Genomic DNA, 5695 nt, shown 5'->3' with positions numbered 1-5695 from the left:
TGTGCTACTAAGCTTCTGGAGAAGGCTGTCACAGCATGTAAGCATAAGACACTTAAAGCTCTAAGTCTTAGAGAAGTACAGACTGTGTATACCTGCTGATGTAGTTAAAAATACACTGATAAACAGAGTATTCAGTGTAAATTTTCACTTTTATGAATGAATTGAAAGAACCTGAATAATAACCATGTTTTTAAAAAGCAATGCTTTCAGTATTTATGTAATATTCATTTTAACCTATTTTTTTTCAAACAAGCCATTTGTATTATTTTGTACCTATTTTCCCCACATTTTAGTTGTCCACTTCCTATAGGAAGACACAAACATGCAACGTTTTAATAAATATTATCAATCACCAACCAAAAGCCATATGAGTTTATGAAATGTAACTTAGAATTGTGCAATAGTAGACATATGGTTCTATCAACGCACGGCAGCTAAAACAAGTGAAGCTTGTTGGAAAGGAATTTACAGGCAAAGCACTGTCATGCAATAATTTTCTACATCATCAGATTTCTCCAGTTGTACTGCAGCTTTCACTATAGTTGATTACCAAGAGAAGTAATGCTTCCTCTTTGCTCCTACTTGGTAAATCACAAATAGTATACAAAGGAGTATTTTTAAACACGGATACTTGCTTTAGGCTGCCAAGTTGCCAGCATACATTCATTAATTAGCTTCATTTAAGGCCTTTTCCAAAGAAAACAGGATTAAACAAATAAAGTAAACAACTCACAGAGTATGTGAAATGGAGAGTTTTCATTAAAATATTGTATGTTGACCGTTATGCTATTATTAAATAGAACTACAACATAAGCAAGCTCCTGTTAAAATAGATGGCATTATGTGGTACTGATGGATGATAGGAATTTAAACCAGCAGACTTCTATACCTTTTTCTCAACTTGTTAAAAAACAAAATGTTAAAAATCACCATGATTACACAAAAATGAAACACAATAGTTTGTAGACCTGTACCATATTACTCTTCCTGATATCCAAAGTCCATATGAAGTGTCTATCCTCTGCATTTTGGAGACACTGCCTTGGTTTACTAAGACTTACGGTTTTGAACAGACATCTATCATTTGAGAAAACCTTTAAAGCGGATTTCATTACATTTCATCACGACTTTACCTAAGTGCACACACACACATTTCAGAAGATTAAACTCTGTCAATATTTGCTCAACTGTTGTCGGTAATATGAAAAAAGGCCTTTTGCAGTAGCTAGCTCAACATCACATGAAATATCAAAACTGCTGTTTTAAAGACAGCTTATTAAAAAATTAACATACCATAGGGAAACTGCATTTTTGATTGTATGACCTTACTGTGATTCAGCTTGAAAATCCTTTCAAATGAGAATTTTCAAAGAGCTTAGTAACGGAAGTTCATTTTGAAGGAAATCCAATATGCAAATATTTCAGCTGTGCTCTTTTACAAATTGTCTGCCTTGCCAGTTTGAAGAACCAAAAATCAACAATAGAACAGTGTAAGTATACTTGACCTTATTGCTTAATGTCTATTAAGAATGCTACGGCTGGTGGATTTTACATTTCTGAAACTGACACTCAAAAATGTATAGTGTATCTTCAGCCCAGGTCCTATAAATGCTGACTACGCTCCAGCCAAAGCCTTGGAACCGCCACACTCTTAAACTTACGTAACACTTACAAAGCTAGTTTAAATACACTATCAATCTATGTCTGTTCCTGCCTTGAAGTAATCCTGTTTAGATTATCTTTTAACCCTACACTTGCATGGAACAGTACCATTACTAATCTAATAGAAGAAACACACAGGCAACAAATCTGATTTTCTCAGCTTACAGAAAATCTGAAATGCGGGGAGACACTCAAATCCGACTTTGCCCAAAATTTGCACGTCCCGAGTCGATGTTCATTCCCAACTGCCATAGCAGTCAGGAGAGCAGGGAGGAAAGAACCATGTTGGACACCACAGAGGACTGGGGGAAATGGCGAAGTAGGGTAAAAAAAAAAAAAAAAAAAATACAATTTGCATGCATCTCCTAAGTAACTGCAGTCTCATTTATTAGTGGGGAATCAATAACCGGCAACTTCGCTTTTGACATTAGGCACCTGTGTAAAAAAATGTCTGGTGAAAGAGCAAGCTTATGCCATGCACTGGTTTCTGCTGTGCAAGAGCAGTTTATACAGGCCCCTAGTGGCCCTGCGCACACAGCAGCAGATGAAGGGGGATTCCCACTTCTCCTCAGACTGTGTAGTTTTGGTCCCTGCATTATTCAAATGTAGGAACGAAGAGCAATCTTAAAAAAATTGAAAGGTGAATTGATGACTAGAGCTAAATCACCAGTTATTTCATTCTTTCGCACATGCCCAAGACTGTTCTTGTAAACCCTCTCCTAAGATTAAGGACCGATTTACTATCACCCGTTGAGTTCACTGACAGTGCTGTTGTTTGAGTTACATAACCATCACAGCGGAACACTTAATTCATATTACTCTTTAGCATTCATTTGAAACGTAGTATGACTGATTGCTCTAAAAGCAGGTCCTAAGACCTTGTTCCTGAAATCTAGAAATACCAAGATACTATTTTCCTTTCCACGCACCATTCCTGACAGCTTGCCATAGCACACACAAACCATAATGAATTTCTTAGTGCCTTCTTAGCGTAGAAGTCTTCTACTTAGGCAAAGCTTTCAGTGTTTTAAGTGGATACAGAAAAGCTATACATCATTTCTGCATTGAGAGAAATCTAAATATACTCCACCATATTAACACAAGTGACAAAACTAAAATTGGAAAGCTACTCCTGCAAAAAGTCTCTCATTAAAGCCTCCTTCCTTTCTATGTAACACTCAGTGCCTTGAAAATCCCATGCCAGTACATTTACAGCTTTTAGCAATTTTGACTGGGCAAAATTTGACAGCTGAATTTATTAAACTGACCAGTTTGTCAATTTCACACATAAAAAAAGCGGTAATAGCAGATCTCATGAGATGGTATTTACAGAACCTATCAAAAAATTGCCATCTGAAGTAAGATACAAGTACATATGATTGCATTTAGGAGAGGGGAGAATCTTTTTTCTTCAGAGTTGCTCTGTTCAATAACAAGAATTTGTAGGAGCTTTTCATGCTCCCAGCCCAGAAGAAAATTATGTCATTTACTATACACTTTTACATCAAGAAAAGAAAGTACTGACCATTATAACATCACAAACCACTAGCAGATACCAGAGGAAGGAAAAATATGGTAGATACACATTTTTCCATCTCCGCATCAAAATTCCCCAAAAATGTCCTGATATTAGAGAAGTTGCTTGTGCCTGAACAAAAGGTATGCTGGAAGTGATCTCCAGAAGGGTGAATAGACAGTCATAACTTCCCACATTAACCCTAAATTTAAGAGGATATGGGCTTCACCAAAAATACTCCTGTATGCAAACAGGAAACTCCAAGGCAAATCAGCATCTACAGACTCATCTCCAAGACAACACTGTCTCAGGCGACAAGTGAGGAAACACACAGAACCCTAACTATTCTGTGCAAATAGAATGACCCTTCTGTGTATGCTGAAACCGACAACGTGGATAGGGTAGGCATGATAAAGAAGCTGCCATCCTTCCACGAGGCACTAACTGTACAAAGGCCAGGCAAAAGAATAAAATACGCATGACAGCAGTCTGGAGAAGTAACAAGGAGAAGCAGATATTCAAAAGCCATACATGCAAGGGTGAGTGGTAATCGCTTAAAAGGGGAATAATATAGTTCTGTCGGGGAGGGAGGGGATAGAAAACAGGAAAAATTCGAAATTCGGTGGAAGAAAACAACTGGTTTATTTGCCAGCCTGGGAGAGCCCGACTGCTGCACCGAGAAGTGACTGTTCTCACGGGCAGACGGCGCAGAAGAAGCTGCTAAGTTTTCTTAACAAATTCAAGGGACCCTTTGTAAGGGCTCAGAAAACTGAGTTTGCAGCCCGATGTGCTTCCTTTCAAGTGCCTTCGGGAGAGTAAACAAAGAAATTAAAAGCCTAACCTGTGAAAAGCTTCGTATCTCCGTGCCTCCCCGCTCCGCCGAGAGAGAGGAGGAAGAGGAAGAAGAGGAGGTGGGGGAAAAGGAGGAGAAGGAGGAGGAGGAGGGAGCTCTCTTCGGACCGGCGCCGGGGGTCCCTACCGGCCGCTTGCCCCCACACCCCCTCTCCAGCGGCTGGCGCCTCGCCTCCCACCTCTGCTACTCTGCTACCTTCCCCCTTCTCCCCACCCGTTTGAATAAAGAAAATAATTAATATTAATAATTCGCTCGCTGGAGCAAACAGCCAACGTGTAAATAGTGTAGCCCGCCGCACCTCCCCCCCCCCCCCCCCCCCCGCCCGCGTACAGTGGCATTCAGTGGAAACGTCGACTCCGATCCATCACTCGTCCTCACCCTGCCCCATCCCCCGTCCCCGCACCGCAGCCACCCTCGCTCCCCTCGCAGGCCTCGCCGCCAGACTGAGACCCGGCGGAGCGGGGACGGGGCGGGCTGTCCGCGGCCGGGGGCGACCCCGGGGCACCCGAGGGGGACAGCCGTGCGCGAGGCACATGTGTACGGGCTGCGCACACGCACACACACCCGCGCGCGCACACACACACGTTTTTGTACGCACCCACACGCACAAACGCGCCGAAAGAGGCGGCAAAGACGGAGCGGCGGCAGGGGAAAAAATGGGTCAGGAGCGGGGCAGTTACCTGGTCATGCTGGCTCCCCCGGTCCAGCAGCAGCCGCCGCCGCCGCCTGCCCGCCCGCCGCCGCTTCCCGCCGCCGCCACCTCCTCCCGCTGCTCCCGCTCGTTCCGGGGCGGCCAATTTAATCCAAGCCCCGCAGCAGCAGCAACAGCACCAGCAGCAGCACCAGCAGCAGCTACGAGCGGAGCCCCCCGCCGCTGCTGCTGCCTGGCGCTTGTGCGTGTCTCTCACAGTCCGGCGCCGAGGAGCGGGAGGGAGTCAACGAGAGTCCGAAAATCCAGCATCCAGAAGAGCCAGGTCCCCGCCTGCCTCCTCCTGCCAGCGCCACCTCTCCTTCGCTCTGCTCTGTTCCGCTGTTCTTCTTTTCTTCTTCTTCTTGTTCTTCTTCCTGCGGCGGCGGCGGCTGCTGCTGCTGCTCCCGGGCGCGCTCTCTGTTCCCGATCTGCTGCTCCGTTTCCCCTCCTCCTCCTCCTCCTCCCTCTCTCTCTCTCCTTCTTCCTTCCCCCTTTGCTTTCCCTCCCCCCCCCTTTTTTTTTTTTTTTTTTTTTTTTCCTTCCTTCGTCTCTTTTAGCCGATTCTTTGGCTACAAATAGCAGCGAGGTCGCCCACCCGGGCTCCCCCCACTCCCCCCCACCCCTCCAGAAAAAGTGCAGTGCAAACAAAAGCGAGGGAAGAGGCCACGGGGCGGGCGGAGCGGGGAGGGTAGAGACACGGGAAAAATCCTCAGAAACCGTCCCCGAGAGCCGAAGCACGAGCAGCCCTCCCCCCACCCCGCCTCGCTGCTCCGGGGGAGAACGGGGACGCCGTGGGTACGCTGGTGGAGACGACGCTCCCTCGTTCTGTGGGTTTGTTGCTGTGGGATTTGGGTTTGTTGTTGGATTTGGGCTTGTTGTTGGTTCGTTTGGGGGTTTTTATTAATCCTCTTACGCCGCCGGATCACAGGGTCTGCGTAGCCCCAAGTGCTCGGGAAAGCTTGCTGCCGAGCTC

At 45.5% G+C, this 5695-nt stretch overlaps 1 protein-coding gene across 18 annotated transcripts in view; it reads right to left on the bottom strand.

The window, feature by feature from the left end:
- Positions 1-5193, bottom strand: part of PTPRD (protein tyrosine phosphatase receptor type D) — a 384409-nt gene extending 379216 nt beyond the window's left edge. For all 18 annotated transcript variants that reach the window (XM_074932640.1, XM_074932629.1, XM_074932631.1 and 15 more), the window contains exon 1: positions 4712-5193. The gene's annotated coding sequence lies outside the window, so the exon portion shown is untranslated. The remainder of the gene's footprint in view (positions 1-4711) is intronic.
- Between the last annotated feature and the right edge of the window lie 502 nt (positions 5194-5695).

Source organism: Athene noctua, chromosome Z, assembly GCF_965140245.1.
Source record: "Athene noctua chromosome Z, bAthNoc1.hap1.1, whole genome shotgun sequence".
NCBI lineage: Eukaryota > Metazoa > Chordata > Aves > Strigiformes > Strigidae > Athene > Athene noctua.
Note: the sequence above shows the minus strand (reverse complement) of the source record. Positions and strands in the feature narration are given on the sequence as shown.